The sequence below is a fragment of the Tenrec ecaudatus genome, chromosome 1, assembly GCF_050624435.1.
Source record: "Tenrec ecaudatus isolate mTenEca1 chromosome 1, mTenEca1.hap1, whole genome shotgun sequence".
Taxonomy (NCBI): Eukaryota; Metazoa; Chordata; class Mammalia; order Afrosoricida; family Tenrecidae; genus Tenrec; species Tenrec ecaudatus.
Genome location: NC_134530.1, coordinates 172,592,685 through 172,610,713, shown reverse-complemented (window position 1 = coordinate 172,610,713; position 18,029 = coordinate 172,592,685).

The following is an 18,029-nucleotide window of genomic DNA, read 5'->3' as shown; positions in this document are numbered from 1 at the left end:
TCAAATGCATCAATTCTTCTTTGGTCTTTGTTATTCATTGTCCAACTTTCACATGCATATGAGATAATGGAAAAGATCTTGGCAGAAGTCAGACACATCTGAGTCCTCAAGAGACATCCTTGCTCTTCAGCACTTTAAAGACATCGTTTGCAGCAGAGTTGTCTAATGTATCTGCATACGCTATTTGATTTCTTAACTACTCTTTCCATGATTGCAGATCTAAGCAAAATGAAAACCTCGTCAACTTCTATCTTTTCTCCATTTGTAATGACGCAGTCGATGGACCAGTTGTGAAGACTTTTGTTTCCATTACATTGAGCTGTAACCCATACCTGGTCTTCATCAGCAAGTTCTCCAAGTCCTCTTCACTTTCAGCAGGTAGGGTGGAGTTATTGGCATATGCCTGTTGTTAATAAGCCTTCCTCCAATATTGATGCCGTATTCTTCTTCATATAGTCCAGCTTCTCAGATTATTTTCTCAACATACAGATTGAATAAATATGATAAAATGATTCAACACTCATGCACACATTTCCTGGTTTTAACCAGGCGGTATTCCCTTGTTCTATTCAAGTGACAGCCTCTTGGTTCATGTTCAGGTTCTGTATATGCGCACAATGAAATGTCCTGGAATTCCCGTTCCTCTCAACATTATCCACAGTTTATTATGATCCACATAGCTGAATGTCTTGCTGTCAGAGGAAACCAGCCCCTAACATCCAAAGGGTCCATAGGTGCGATTGTACAGCTATAATGTATAAAGACTACAGTAAAGTCATAGAAGAGATAGGAGAGAGAATAAAATAAAGGAGTCAGACACATTTTATGGTAGCATGCTCACCTTAGCCCCTCTAGGTGGTCTTGGAGGTGAGAGAAGAGAGAGCAGGAGAGAGGAGGGAGCATCTTTACTATCTTGGGATATATATAGGTAGCCACAAGACATGCATATTCAGTAGTTACATACGTCACAAGGTGGGTGGTAATCACAATAAAGTCCCTGAGCTCACAGGTGAAGAAACCTACTACCTGCACTGGGGGAAGACATGAGGGGGGGGGGGGTGCCATGGCAGGGAGAGATAAAGAATTTCAGCTTCCATAGGGAGATGGAATCAACCATGTGCTCACGTTAAGGCAGCATAGCCATTAGGGGAGAATCTGTGGGAGTGATATTTACAGCAGGATAATGTACTTGGACTTTATCTCGAACTTACCAAAGTGGTGTCTTTCCTTCCGTGGAATATTAGCTTTCCAGATCCCCTCTGTAATAAGTTAGGGAATATAGTTCTGGTCATATTTCTCCCAATGTTAGTTTTCTACATTCCCCCCTTTTGTTTTATATATTAAATTCAAAAGATCTACAGGGGCACCTTTCTATACATGGTTACTTTCTATCCATTGAAAGCAGTCAAGCCAAAATCAATGACAATATGAATGCAGCCAAACCAAAATGTTAGCTATGGCAAATATTTTTAATCCAGGCTTGAGGGATAAAGCCCCCCAAGCCCATCTACTTTTGGGGAAAGGCATGAGAGGGGTTGAATGCTGCGGTGGGAAGAGATAGAGCCAATAGGAACGTCTGCTGCTATAGTTAAAGCTGCCAGCTACATAGCAATCAGTTACGTGCTTGTAAGAAGTAACTTTAAGGTAGCACTGTATATGAGGGTATAGTGGGGAGCAATATTATGAGAATGTGATTGGGACCCACCTCCAACTCACAAAGATGAAGGCCTCCCTCCACCCCAGAAATCCATCCTGCCAGGCTTTTCTTGGTATATGAGGATAAAGGATTCATTCATATACTCTCTCTGCCAATTCTCTGCTCCCCACACATTTGTTTTAAGTATGAAATTCAGAAGAGCCATTGAGGCTACATGATTTTCTTTCACATGCCTGAGCTTTCTATAGAGTCAGCATGTAATTGCCAGGACAAAAATGATGGTTATGAGCAGCACCATCAGGCTGGAACTCAGCCTATGAGAAATGTTTTGAACCCAAACCTGTGGGTCCAACCCCTCCATTCCATCTACTAATTGTTTAACCTAGTCAGAGCTAGGGGCTGCCTTAAGTCTATCTTTGAGTGTGTAGAAAATATCCTCTTTTAGCTGATTAACATCAAATGAAATGCTTCCCTTAAACCCCTGAAAATGTTTTCTAATCAAATCCCAATCATGTAATGTTTTATATGGGTAAGGGGGTCACACAAAAATCAGTTACATTCCAATCACCTTTTAGCATTAATTGATGTTGCAAGTCCATAATTTGATCTCCCAACCACAGGACAGTTTGTTGCAACTCCGCTACTGCCACCGCCCCCACCCCTCTGAGTTCATCATCAACCTTTGCCTAGTGACCCAGAATGACATGAATTCACTTGCCACTTCTGCATGAAATGTTTAGTTTTAATGGACTCCTGCAGTGCTCCCCCAGCGACATTAACAGTGATGGCAATCGCTGTAAGTCTGACTATGGCAGTCACAATCATTCCCATGAATTGGCAAGGTCTTTTCACGATCTCCGACATCACATGCAACATGAAGGACGATTCTGGGCTGCTCTCCCATCTGCGCTTCATCTCCACCAGGATCCACACCCCCATCCTGCTCTTTAGGATGAGGATGCTGTCTTTTGAAAGGTTTATAAGCAGAGGATGGTTAATGCAGGCAAACAATTCACAATGATGGCAAGTGGCACTGCGAGCAGTTTCATTTATAATGATGTTTCCTACAGCGAGCACATAAGGCAGCTTTACACACGAGACTGTGTATCGAGTCTCATTCTTGAGAAAAGCATAACTATAGCCAGATTGACAGGTGCCAGTAAAGCTTCCTGTATAGCCTGTTGAAGGCTTAGTGGCAAGGGGTAACTTCCACAGGTCCCACTGTTCAGGTCCTGTCTCAGGCTCCAGTAACCTGGGGTGGGGACGCTCAAGGCCTCTTTCACGCCAGGCCATTAACTGTGACCTGGTAGTGTCAATGCCTTTAGGGGTCCTGTGCCACTTACTATCACTGACATAATCACATGAGGTGATGTTGGATTCCTGTGAGCAATTAGTTAGAAACTTTCCGGGGAGCCCCCAATCAATGAAAGTTACAGTGTCATTTCTTAAGACCTTTCCATGCAGCCCCTGACATTTGAGTCTGTCGGCTTCGAGATGTGGTGACTCATAATCTTACAGGTTTCCATGTCTCTTCTCCCCTCCATAGTCGTGGAGTTTTCATATTCAGCACCTGCTTCACCTTTGATCATGTAGAAGCCACGGCTGGTTTATTAAAGACCAGCCAGTTCTTCCATGTCTGAGAATTAACAGCTAACCCACTAGGGTTGGCTCCCCTTTATAGGCAAAGTTTCAAAGCCCAGGGTAAAATTAAACCTTTTGCCTTCTTCATCAGGGTGTCTGGTTATACCATTTCCCCAAGGCCCTGGGGTCCCCGGGCCAGTTTGAACAGGGGCAGCAGGGGAACAAAGCCCAGTAAGCAAGGTTAGCACCCACCTTGGTGGTGAGAGATATAACTGCAGTCATTGCTAGAAACATACTTTCATGGGTCATCGGACTGCCAGTATTCGCTAGTGTTGCCTGCGCTTGGTGTTTCATTAATTTCACCTGTCCCCAGCTCTGTGTGTGGGTGGGGAGGGGGTGGTAGTTGGCATACGCCTGGCACTTTTTTTTTCTCAAGGTGGCGTTTCTTCCTGATGGATAGGGCTGCCATTTCCTTGACTAGGACTGTCAAGGTCAGAGTGGCTACGTGGGTCCTTCCTTTTCTTTGTCTCTCTTTTTTTAAAAAACATTTTCTTAGGGGCTCATACAACTCTTATCACAATCCATACATACATCAATTTTGTAAAGCACATTTGTACATTCTTTGCCCTAATCATTTTCAAAGCATTTGCTCTCCACTCAAGCCCTTTGCATCAGGTCCTCTTTTTTTTCCCTCCCTCCCCGCTCCCTCCTCCCTCATGAGCCCTTGATAATTTATAGATTATTATTTTGTCATATCTTTCCCTGTCCGACATCTCCCTTCACCTTCTTTATCGCTTTCAATCCATGGTTGGAATCTTCTAAGGGGATTCATCTATTTTCTTCTCCATCTGAAGGAATACAAGCATAGCCTCTACTCCTATCACCAGGAAGCCTGGTTTCCATACCCCGTTGTCATTCTTCCACCAGATTTACTCCAGATCTGCTTTCTCTGTGGGGGTAGAAAAAGGCTTCTCTGCCCTAGCTATGCTAGAACCTTTTGGAAGGGAGAAAAAATTAGAATCAACAGGGCCAAATGGACTTTGTTATATGTTGTATCGCCTTTCATTTCCCCCTTCTGTTTAGACAAGTGAGTTTTCAGTGTGCCATGTGCCCATTCAATGAGGGCTTTAAGGGATCCCTGTTATGTGATGAATATTCCAATCTTGACAAAAATTGTGGAATCTCTTGCTAGCACAGGTAGGGCCATTCTCTGTCCTCAAGTGTGTAGGAGTGACCATAACAGCAAAACAGACTAGCAAGTGGTTGATGACACGTTTTGTGGACTCACCAGCCATGGCAGATGCCCATAAAAAATCCTGAAAAGGTGTCTATGGTAACATGTACAGCTCCCAGGCATCCAAATTGTGAGTGACATGCATTTGCCAAATTGCATTTGATTGGCCACCACTTGGGTTTACCCTGCCAGGTCCTTCTCTGAGTGAGACATGCTGGCAGTGAGTGTATTCTCTGACAATCCGCCTGGCCTGTGTCCATGTTAGATGGTATCTATGCCTTAGGCTGGCAGCATTCTTGCCAAAACAGAACATCTTTGATGTCCTGCTGTGGAAGCTCAAGAGTAGTGAATGACTCTTGTATTAGCCTGTCTGCATTGGCATTTCCTAGGGCAATTGGCCCTGGTAGCTGTGTGTGTGCTCTTGTGTGTCCGAAGAAAGGGTGAGAGTGTGTTCTTATTTGATTCTGCAGAGTGAGGGATAACTTACCAATGTCAGAGCATGGATCCAACTTCTCTGTTTCAATTAAAGAACAGACTTGCGCTGTGTAAGCAGAGTCCCTAATTATGTTCATAGGCCGCCTTACATCTTTGAATAACAGAATGATAGCAAATATCTCTGTTTTCAGAGCAGTGACATAACACTTTAGATAGGATTGGGAGGAGGGGCCCCAGTAGGCTGCCATGCCATTAATGGAGCCGTTTGTGAAGTGGGGGCTCCTTCAATTGGCTTGTGTGAGAAGGACTTGCTGAGGATCCAGGGGGTCTGCTTGTAAAAACTCCAGAGTCTTCCTGGAGGAGATCGTGACAAGCTAACTTTCCACAAATTTCAGCTAAGGCTATTTGAAAATCTGCAGCAAATTCTAAAAGATCCATCACTTGAGCTGGAGCGTAGGGCAGAATTATGACAGACGGATCATCATACCCACTCAACTATCGGCAACGGAAACTGCCTTTGAAAATTAGCTGTGCTATTTGCTCCCAATAGGGCAGAATGACAAGGCCTATACTCCCTAAATGTATCCACTCAAGAGGTTTATCTTCTTGGCTTAAAGTAGTGGTGGGAGTGACTGGTGTGTGAAAAGTAATAAGGGGTGTGTTCTTCTCAGGATCAACATGATATATTTTCCCCTGGCTAAGCCCTTCCTCCACAAACTGTAACTCAAGGCAGGCCTCAGGGGTGAGCTCCCTGGGACTATTTAACTGAGAGTCCCCCTTTAATATGTTAAATAAGTGTTTAAGTTACTCTGTAGGGATCCCTAGATATGGTCTTAGCCAGTTTATATCTCCTAAACACTTCTGAAAATCATTTAATGTTCTAAGACAGTGGTTCTCAACCTTCCTAATGCCATAGCCCTTTAATACAGTTCCTCATGTTATGGTGACCCCCAACTATAAAATTATTTTCTTTATTTGAAGATAAATCTGCATATATTTTGAAGGATTGACCACAACCAAATTAAATTAGAAAGCAATAACAAAATCCTTGGAAAATAACCACAATTTTCAGAGTTATGTAATATATTTCTAAATAATTCATAGATTGAGGAAAGAAATTAGAAAGCATTTTTATGTATATGTACTTATTTGGCAATTCACTGAGGAAGCAGATGGACTTTGAGCTTCTGCTAAAGTCCTCCCTCAAAGCAAAAACACTTTCCTCTAATAACCTGGCATTCTGTGATGCTCACCCTCCCAACACAATCGCTGAGGACAAAATGGGTGCATAAGCAAATGTGATGAAGAAAGCTGCTGGTCCCTGGCTATAAAAATATATAGAGCATCTGGGGTCTTAAAGGCTTGAAGTACTGGCAGTGTTCTGCTTCCATTAATGAGTCCTTTGGTGTCTGACAATGTTTCACAGCTATGCATAAGATTTTCAGAATATAATTCCTCCAAAGTGGGTAGCTGAGTTCTTTTTTTTTAATTAATAAACCATTTTATTGGGGCTCATACAACTCTTATCACAATCTATACATACATCAATTGAGTAAAGCACCCTTATACATTCATTGCCCTCAACATTCTCAAAATTCGCCTTCTACTTGGGTTCCTGGAATCAGCTCATTTTCCTTTTCCCCCCCTCTCCCTCCCTCCTCACTCCCCCTTCCCCAATGAACTCTTAATAGTTTATAAATTATTATTTTATCTTATCTTACACTGCCTGGCGTCTCCCCTCACCCACCTTCCCGTTGCCCATTCCCCAGAGCGGAGGTTACACGTAGATCCCCGAGATCGGTTCTCCCTTTCTACACCCCCTTCCCTCCCAGTGTCGCCACTCTCACCTCTGGTCCTGAGGGGTTCATCCGTCCTAGATTCCCTGTGTTTCCAGATCCCTAGTGCACTGCTGTGCATCCTGTGGTCTAACCAGGTCCGCAAGGCAGAATTGGGATCATGATAATTGGCGGGGAGGAAAAAATTATTTTCATTGCTACGTAATGCAAATATCTGATATGCAGGATTTATTTTCATTGTTACAAATTGAACATAATTAAAGAACACTGATTTATCACAAAACTATATGTAACTATAAATTGTGAAACATTTATTTCTAAGTACAAATAAATGAAATTTTGTCTTGAAGCATGGTGAGCTTAGGTAACAGTCTTAACATAGCAACAGTAAATTACATTGCTACATTTTGCGACAGGATGCGTAAAAAGCCAACTTCAGTGTGAAGGTTGAGATAACTTCTTTCTCGCCAGATCAGAAGTTCTCAGGGCAGTCTTTGCAAGAGCACAACAAAGATCATCTTCCACAAGTCTGCTTCTGTATTTAAACTTGACAACCAACAGACTGGAAAACCCTATTTCACAAAGATATGTTGTTGGAAATGGAAGAAGGCACAACACAGTCTCAGACAGAACAGGATATGACTGCAAACACTTGATTCAGAATTTTGTAACTGGCATTGTAGAGAAATCAGTTCTCACTGCATCACTGTTCATAAATTCAATGAACTCCTCTTGTGCTGTCTCAGGAACATCTTCAACTTTGACTGTGACTGGGCTTCTGGCAAGTGCAAAGGGGGGTGTCAGGTAGATTTGGAAAATTTCATCTGCAAGCATTTGCAGGTGTTCTTTCACAGAAATTATCATCCTAATCTTTTTGTCTGGTTCAATGTCACATTCCTCAAAGAAAGCAGATAAGGTAGGCAACATGTAAATTTTATTTTCATCCAATTTTTTTTTTTTGCCAAAGCTGAAGTTTCATTTGGAATTATCGGATCTTTTCAGCAAATCAATGCATGTTGCATTTGGTCCTTGCAGTAATACATTTAACTCATTCAAGATGGCAAAGATGGCAACCAAGTAAGCTATTTTCTGCAGTTCACTTTTTTTTTAATTTTAACAATTTATTGGGGCTCATACAATTCTTATCACAGTTCATACATATACATACATCAATTGTATAAAGCACATCTGTACAGTCTTTGCCCTAATCATTTTTTTCTCCTCTTTTCTATTTTTACATTTTATTAGGGACTCATACAACTCTTATCACCATCCATACATATACATACATCAATTGTATAAAGCACATCCATACATTCCCTGCCCCAATCATTCTCAAGGCATTTGCTCTCCACTCTGCAGTTCACTTTTATCACTGAAAAGTGCTTCGGACTGTGGTCTTGCTATCTGATTATAAACATTTTGAGTTCATCATGAAACTAAAAAACAGTTTTAAAACTTTTCCTCTCAACAACCATCTCACTTCAGTGTAAAATATAGAGCATTATTTGGCGCATCCAACTCGTTGCACAGTTGCAAAAACAGTCAACTGTTTAAAGTGCTCACCTTTACAAAATTGACAGAACTTATGACACTTTTCATTACTTCTTGTAACTCTTGTGGCAGCATCTTCATTGCTAATATTTGCTGATGAATCATACAGTGAGTTCCAATACTTTTGGTGACTCATTCAGTACCAAACATTGAAATCCAGGTCGACATCCTAGCATAGCTGGAGCACCAGCTGTGAAAAACACCACAAACCTTTTCCCATGAGATCTTACACTCTTTCAGAAATGAACCAACTGTGTCAAACACATCATATGCAGTAGTTGTCGTTTCAAGAGGTTTTCAAAAAAGAAACTCATCTTTAAAGTCGCTATTATTAATATACCTCAAATAAACCAGTAACTGTGAACAGCTTGCAATGTCTGTAGATTCATCAAGCTGGACGCTAAATATTGGAAGTGGAGCAGATTTAATTCTTGGATTACCTGGTCAAGAATATCAGCAGACATGTCATCCATTCTTTTGCGGACAGTGTCATTAGATAAGGAAATTGCACTCAATTTCGTAACAAATTCATCTCTGATCATAACTCAATGTCTTTGGTTGCCACTGGCGAAAGTAAATCCTCAGCAATAGTGTGAGGTTTTATAGCTCTGGTGATTCTGAGTGCCACCAAATATGAAGCTTCAATGGCTGTTTTGGGTTGTTGGGGTTTTTTTTTGTTTTGTTTTGTTTTTGGTGGTACTTGCCACCAGTGTCAAGTCTGGCTTTCTTGAGTCCATCAAGTTTGCTTCTAAAATAGTTGGTATCCTTGCTGGAAAAGCTCAGATGCTTGCTATAAAAATGGCATTTTAATTTGTTCGGCTTCATAGATTCAGCTGATAGAACTTCGTAACAAATAACACAGTGTGGTTTCTCAATCCTGCTGTAATTATTGAGGTAACACCATACTGTAAAAAATCCTCACTATATTTTCTTTTCTTAACATTCTTCTCTATAGGATCCATTATCATGGGATGATTTGCTGATGAAAATAATATGTAAGAATAGCTTTGATAATACAAAAGATGATATATAACATAGTTCAGTCAATACAGTTCATTAAAGTTTCCATTCTGTGTGGGTTTTTTTTTACATACCTGTTACTATCACAAGGGGAACAGTATTCACATCAACCACAGCTGAATATAAAAAGACCGATTAGCATCCAGATTAAGTTCCCATGGTACAGATTTTTTTTCAGGTGTTGATGATTTTACATTTACCCAGTAATTATAATTCATGAAGTGTTGTTTTACCTTCAATACTGCTGCTTTCAACACAGTAGCTGCTTTTAACACAGCAGCTGCTTTCTACACAGTAGCTGCTCTCTACACATGTGTGACCGGTCCACATAAGCACATATGGCACCAACCCTGTCACATACACCTGTATTTGTACTGGGTATATGTGATGAGGTTGGTGCGATGATGTCATCACGCCACGTACTCATATGTGAGCGCATCTGCATGTGGGCAGAGCCGCCTAGAGACAGATAGAGGAGCAGTGTCTCAGTTCCTAAGACCATCAGAAATATGTGTTTTCCGATGATCTCAGGTGACCCCTGTGAAAGGGTCATTCAACCCCTAAGAGGGTCTCGACCCACAGATTGGGAACGGCTGTTCTAAAATAATCTTTTCTAATCTCAAATTTCTGTGGCCTAATTGTGATCTGATCTATCACTGCTTCTAAGTAGGTATAAGAACTGATGGTTTCAATCTTATCAGGAGCAATTACCAATCCTGCCTGAGAGATTGCTTCACTAATGTGCATATAGGTCTGTTGTAGCATGTCATTGTTAGGTGCAGCTATTAAAATATCATCCATGTAATAGATTAGATAAGCCTCAGAGAATAGTCTTCTGACTGGCTCCAACACTCTTCCTATGAAGAATTGACACATAGTAGCACTGTTTACCATGCTTTCAGCCAGAGTTTTAAGATGATACCTCTTCTTGGGAATTTTATCGTTTAATTCAGGGACAGTGAATGCAAATCTTTCATCATCAGCAGGATCTAATTGAATAGTGTAAAAACAATCCTTTAAGTCCATCACAATCATATCCCAATTTTTTGGAATCATGCTAGGTGAAGTAAGATCTGGCTGCAGAGTCCCCATACGCTATATAATAGAACTGATAGCTCTTAATTCTATGAGCATCCTCCATCTGCCTGATTTCTTTCTAATTGCAAACACAGGGAAATTCCAGGGCCTAAGAGTCTCTGCAGTATGACCTTCTCTCAGCTGTTCTTGGGCAAGATCATTCAGAGCCTGAAATTTTTTCACTATTAAGGGGCCATTGTTCTACCCATATTTGGTTATCAGACTTTCAAGTCAGCTTGATGGGTGCAGGCTTTACGACAGCAGCCCCAGCTAAAAATTTCAATATCCTAGGCCAGGTCAGTCATTTTTGGGATTCACCTCAATTGGAGATGGATCTCCCTGCTCATCCTTCCCAAGTCAATTTCCTCTATAGCCCACATCTTTCATAATATTCTGTGCTACTGAATTCTGCAGAGGGATATATAACCTAGCCCCCATTGCTGTACTCGGTCTCTTCCCTATAGATTAATGGGTGTGAGGGTCACCACAGGTTTCACGAGTCCAGGATGTCCCTCGGAGCCTGTGCACTGCAAGATTTTGTTAGATCTCTCCATGGAAGACACCTTGGTCCTTGGTTTCGCATGAGAAAGAATTCATACCGAAGCCTGGTTTGTGATCCAAGTGGGTTTTTATAAAGGATAGAAGACGTTTCAGGCTTTACAGTCACGGACACAGCAACCTTGTGGAACTACACACCCACATGTAGCAGCCTGATGCCAGAGAGGAGAGCGAGACCGCAGCACAGCTGAGCAGAAAGTGGAGGAGCGGGCGGGAAAAGTCTCCTGATTCTGGGGTTCTGGCCTTTTTAGGCCTTTCATTTGGGAGGTGTGGTCGACAGTACTCATTGACCCTATCCGCTGAATTAAGCCCACCTAACCTAGGTTGGGCCAATCCATGTTGTACCGCCCACCTTGGTGTACCGCCCCACCCCCCACCCCGTGACTCCGGACCTGATTTGGCACATGCCCTTTAGCCTTTTATTGGCTTCCAACTTCCTGTAGGAGCCCCTAGGCATGGAGAGGAACAATCCCTTATCTAACAATTTTCCTGTTCTGCCATACCTTCTCCTAATTTCTCCTGGGGAGACCAGTGGCCAGGCTTTGGGCCACTGTTGATATCTCATGACAGAAAGATCAGCCCCTGAATCTAGGAGCCCTGAACATTTTCTCCCTTCCGTTGTCAGTTCCATGAACGGCCGTTCCTGTTTGGCTAGACAAGCACTCCAAAATATCCTAAGACCCCCGGGTAGGCCTGCGTTTCCTGGGGCATCTTTGTTAGAGGTATCATTTTTCTTTATAGGAGAATAAGGGAATAGTAACAGTTGCCCCAAGCTGTCTCCCTTTTTGTAGTCCAGGACACAGCGGATCTTATCACGGCCTTAATTTCTCCTTCGTACCCCTGACTAATAACACTTGTGACAGTTTGTACACTGAACGCATGCAGATTACATCTCCCTAACAAAAGCCCAATTGTGCCTTTTGGTAAAGGACCCCAAATTCCTGCCCGGGTCGCAGTTGGTTCATTATTTGGTAAAAGCTGCATGTCCTTCTGACTGGTTAAATTTATCGAGGAGCTCCCCCCTATGGTAGAAGGGAGCCATATGCCTGAGAGATGTTTGGGGGCGTGGCCATCAGACTTCGGACTGATTGCATTTCGCATGGAACTCTGCATCTGGCAACTATTTCCTGCGCTCTGTTCAAAGGGTCTCCGACCAGGCCCTGCTATACGTTTTTTGGCTGGGGGCTGCTTCCTAATAAATGTCCTCTGTTGTTAAACCTTGAGTGACACTGTTTTGCCCAGTGTTCACCTCTATTGCAGCAGGGGCAAAGTCCGGGTCGTCTGGAGCGCACCTCAGGCTCTTTCCCCAGGCTCTGTCCACTGTGAGACTCTGTCCACCGTGTGTCCCTGTTTTTTGGTGAGAGCTTCCTGCATTCTCTTTGAAAATGTCCCTCTTCTCCGCATGTAAAGCACTTCCCCTTAGGCGTGGTGTAATTAGCCAAGGCAGCGGCCATGAAGTTGGCCCTGTATTCATGGTTCCTACATGCCGACTATTCTGAGATAATCAAGGAGTTGAGCTCTGTTCCTTGAATGGGTGGATGGCAGGTGACAGGATGTGTTCAAACTTTCAAATGCTAACCTAAGAATGAGATTATCTGCAGCCCCCTGAGTCAACCACAGTTTTGAGAATGGCTTCCTACCATCTGGAAGTAAAGTCTAGAAAAGGCTCATCATTCTTTTGCTTCACTGGAATGTAATTGGGCTGCCTGCCTCCTGGTGGTGCTATTTTTTCCCAGGCCCTTAGGCAAACCTCGCATACTTGTGAGAATGTCTGTTTAGTAAATGTCATTGTGACTCAACTGTGATATAATTCTCAAACATCTTTGGTATTTCTGTGAGCTTGTGCATGGGCTGCTTCATTCCACCAGATCTGATATTGTAAGCTTTCTAAAGGAGTGAGGCATGCTTTTATCAGAGCCCTTCCAGGAATCAGAGATCCAGTATTCAGACTCTGCCAATAAACTTATCATACTAAGTACACAAGGAGAGTCTAGGCTCTAACTAGAAACCACCTGCTTGAGATCTTTTAGTAGCTTAAAGCGAAGGAGCTATGATGTCGTTCTTGAACTTCTTGTGGGTGTTGCACATCAGGCAGTCTGTTAATGACACAAACAGGAAAAGCCATCCTAGTTTCTAAACCTCCTTCCTGCGCTATACCTTTTTTAACCCGTGAAAGTAAACGTGCCTACCTACACATTGCCTCTTTGTCTCTATTATCTGTGCTGTTATTCTCGACTGATACATCACTAAATTCACTTCCCGAACTTCATCGTTTTGTTAGGTAGCTAGCATAGGGACTGGGGTCCACTGATGCATGCCCAGGAGAGCCAGCATAGGATAAAGGCCTGGATTTTCCCGTCGGTGGGCAGGGATGGGCGTTAAACCTGGATCCGCCCACCTGGGCCAGGTGATTGCAATTCAGCCAATGGGACCGACCTGGGGTCGTTCATCACGCCTCCCACTGAAATCCTTGAAAAGGCAGGAGCCAGGGAAGAGAGGAGGGAGAAACGAGAGGATCTGGGGAGAGAACTTGAGAAAGAACTTGAGATAGTCTTTGTCAGAGGAAAGCTTGGGAGAGAGATCTCTGCGTGACCCCGAGCTGTCTCTGCCAGGCAGCATGGTCAAAATGAATCCTATGGGTGCCGCGTAAAACCTGAAGCTCCTTTTAACTCTCATTAAATTCGCTTGGATCACGAGCCAGGCTTCGGCGTGAATTCTTTCTCGTGTAGAGCCAAGGACCGAGGTTTAAACCTAGCCCGGAGAGAGAGACCTTACAGTCTGTGTGGACTTTCTCAGGTGGCATTTCCTTGGGGCTAATTTCCTCATCTCTACCTCCTGCACTGGCTTACTTTATTGTCTTAGGATTCCTAGACTTTCCTACCCTAAATTCCTGTGATGGGGCAGATGCTTCTACTCTGATGTTCCCTTCTGATTCTGGCTTAGTTTGATCAGTTCTGTCTAAAATCTTTTCATCTGCCTGGTACCCATTTTGACTGCCTTTCACAGACTTACGTTTGGGTAGCTTAGAGCCTCTAACTACTCTGAGCGCTCTTTAAGAATGGATAGCTCCGCTCAGACTTCTCAATGCTCTGCTGGTTTTGGTCTTTGCTCTCTTTACCTGCAGAGGTTCCAGAATTGTTTTAATCTTCACCCACAAGTCCAGGTTTCCATGGGGATGCTCTGTCCTTTGCCGTGAACTTTTCTTAGCTACCATGTCCCAGATCTCCTTATCAAAGGTTCCTGACTCCAGAAAAGAAGGATTAAATTTGTTTACCACTAGAAGAAACTCCTTCATTTTTTTCATTTGTTACCACGACATTTTGTTTCTTCAATAGGTGGATAAGATTAATACATCTTTCTGGTATTGTCTACTTTCAGCCAAAATCCATCTGACATCAACAATAATATCCCTCAAACTTCTGAATAGCTTAATACTGAATAACTGGAACTTCTAACAGATTCCTTTCAATTAACTGCTGCAACTATTGTTGAATGATCCTCAGAAAATTTTTACTTCTCTGTGATATTAATAATATTGTTCAACAATTTCCATATTTTGTTAGTTGCCTTTCTTTGGAATGGGTACAAATATGGATCTATCACAGTGAGTCGGCGAGGTAGCTAACTTGCCAATTTCTTGGCATAGATGAGTGTTTCCAGTATTTCATTAGCTTGTTGAAAGATTTCCATTGGCATTCCATCAATTTTGCGAAACTTGATTTTTGCTAGTATGCATCACATTTTACTTATTCATTCATTCACCAATGTAAACTTGTTTTTAGTGATGCAAAAGGTAAAATTGAATGAGGATGAAGTGTGTACAGCTTGATAAAGATAGACAATGTCACTAAAATGTACTCAAGGAAAAGGGATCTTTTGGTAATTACTATGACATACACATTTTTAATTGGCAGCAACAATAACAAAAGATATGTGTGGCTATGTGAACGGGCTTTAAAAGCCCACTACTTTTCAGTTCTATTTTTCAGAAAAATTTTTATTATAAATTGGGTGAGGGTGTACAGCACAAATCTATTTTCTATTCAACAATTTATACACAAATTGTTTCATGCCATTGATTGCAATTCTTACAATATTACTGCACTTATTCCAACTCCCCCCTATATTTCCTCTTTCAATTTCGCCTTTCTTAACCCTTCTCAACTTTGTTCCTGGTTCAATGCTGCCCTTTTCATCTCAAGGAGTTGTTCTACGATGTGTGTACCTCCCTAAGGTTATTGTTCCCCTTATAGAGCTGTCTGTTGTTTGACTGAAAACGCGGACATCTCATGAATTCATTTCCAGACCTGAAGGCTGACTCAGGGGGTTCACTGATCTCAACTGGACCAGTAAACCTGAATATCATTTGGTCTTTATTTTCTTCTTGTTGTTGTTGTTATTGCGAAACCATGCATTTAATTGTGCTAGGTGCAAGTGTACAATCTTTTAAACTTACAACAGTGTTAAGGTAAAATCAAACGGAAATGGACTAATGTTTTCAGTTTCTTGACACTACTCTGGGCGTGGAAACAAGCCCACTTAATCACTCAACGCTCTATGAAGTGCACAAGCAATTTATTGCCATTACTTCAAACATTTAGACTTCCAGCAGGCAACCGAAAAGGCAGTTTTTCAGTACTTCTGACGTTGTAAATGATCCAAGCAATTCCTCAGAAGGCTAACAGCATCCTTGATTTACTCGTCTAAATGTTTACAATCAGTCATTCCTAGCAGCCGTTTTCCTCCTTCCGCGGGCGGGACCACCTCGGCCCTGGTGCCCCTGCCTCTGTCACGCGGGGCCTGAGCTCAACCACCCAGGTCGCCCCAGTGCCCCAGCAAGGACCCTCGCCCGCTCCCCATGGGAGGACGCTCCCCATTTGGTCTTTATTAAGTGCTACCTCCTGAAATGCATGAATATTGACTAATTATTCTAGAACAGTGACTTTGTGTGTTTCTATTTTCTTTGGATGCAGCCTGTGTTGTTCAATATTTTGTCTATAAAATCCTTCATTATTGCAACTTGAAGCTCAAATTTTCCCCCATTTCTTTCAGCTTGAGAAATATTGAGTGTGCTTTCCCTTTGATTTTATAATTCTGGTCTTTGCACATTTCGTTATGATGTTGTTTTCTTCTTTTCTTTTTTTAAGCTTATTTTATTGGGGTCTCTTACAGCTCTTATAACAATCTATCCATCAATTGTATCAGGCATATTTGTACAGATGTTCCATCATTATTTTATAAACATTTACTTTCTATTTGAGTCTTTGGTATCAGCCCCTCTTTTTTCCTCCCTCTCTCCCTCCCCCACCCCACATGACCCCATGATAAATTATAAATTATTTTATTTCCATACCTTACACCAACTGCTGTCTCCCTTCCCCCACAGTTTCTGTTATTTGTACCCCTGCGGGGGGGCTGTCAATCATTGCAATTGGTTCCCCCTTCCTCCCCTTCTCTCCCTTTTTTCCCCCTACCCTCCTCGTATCGCTAACTCCCATTTCTATTCCTGAGGGGTTTATCTGATCTGGATTCTGTGTGTCATGGGCTCTTATTTTTACCAGTGTACGTGCTCCAGTCTTGCTAGAACTGAAAGACAGGATTGGAGTCATGATAGTGTGGGGATGATGAAACTTCAAAAAACCAGAGGAATATTGTGTGTCTTATTGGTTCTAGACTGCACCCTGGTCTACTCATCCCTTCCTTGTGACCCTTCTGTGAGGGAATGTCCCATTGTCTACACATGGGTTTTGAGTCTCTGCTCTGACAACTCCCCATCCTTCATTCTCAACAATTGTTTTATCTTCTTAAGCTACCCTTTGAAATTTTCTGTTCAGCTCATTTACTTTATAATTTCTTCCTGTTGCTTTAGCTTCTCTACATTCCAGAGTAAGTTTCAATGTCACTTCTGACATCTACTTGGTCTTTTCTGTCTTTCCTGTCTTTTTAATATACTTTTGCTTTCTTCATGTATGATGTTCTTGATGTCATCTGTGTTAGTCTGGGTACTTTAGAGAAACAAATACACAGAAGCTCATGTCTAAAAGAGAGTTTTATATAAAGATTAAGTGCACATCAAGAAAACATCCCAACCCAGTGCTGCCCAAGCCCACAAGTCCAACATTAACCCATATGTCCAACACCAATCCACAAAATAGACACAATGATGCCAACTGCAGGAGGAAAGCCAATTCAGTGAACGTGTAAGCATTTCAGCTCTGTCAGGGGTCTACAGACGGGTGCTCCAGCACCCAGGGCTGCATCAGGGGTAGATCCATGTGGCATCTCCACAGGTAGTGAGCCCTGCCAGCTAAAGCAGTAAACTGGCTAAGGCAGCTGCACCCTGATGCGACCATCAGAAAGCAAGAGACCCGAGAACTCGAAAGGCTAGGCTCACCGAGCCATTTATCTCTCCGCCCTTCCAATAACCCCACATGTGTTTATCGGCCAGGCTGGCAGAATAAACTAACTACCTCATCATCCTACAACTCATCTGGTCTCAGTCATTAGTGTTCAGTGCTTCAAATCTATTCCTGAGATAGTTGTTAAATTTAGGTGGGATATACTCGAGTTTTTTATTTTGATGATGTGTTTTAATTTTCCACTTCAACTTGAACTTGCATAATTGTAAGTGTGTTCTCTAGTTGGCCACTGGCATTCTTTGTCTGATGATATTAAGCTCTCCATTGTCTCCTTCCACAGATGTAGTTTATTTGATTCCTATGTATCCCATCTGGCAAGATGTGTGTGTATAGTCACCATTTATATTGTTCAAAAGAGGGGATTTGCAATTAATAAGCCCTTGGTCTTGCAAAATTTTATCATGTGACTCCAATATCATTCTATCACCAAGATCATGCTTTCAAACTATGCATCTTTCCTCTTTGTCTCCAATTTTCACATTCTAGTCACCAGTAAGTATCAATGAATCCTGGTTGTTTGATCAATTTTGGACTGCAAATATTGGTAAAACAAACAAACAGATTCGATCTCTCCTTGGTAGATGTAGTTGGTGTGTAAATTTGAATAATAGTCATATTAATCGGTTTTCCTTGTAGGCATGTGGATGTTATCCTCTAATTGACAACATTGTACTTGTCCTTAAGGTTAGGTCTCAAAT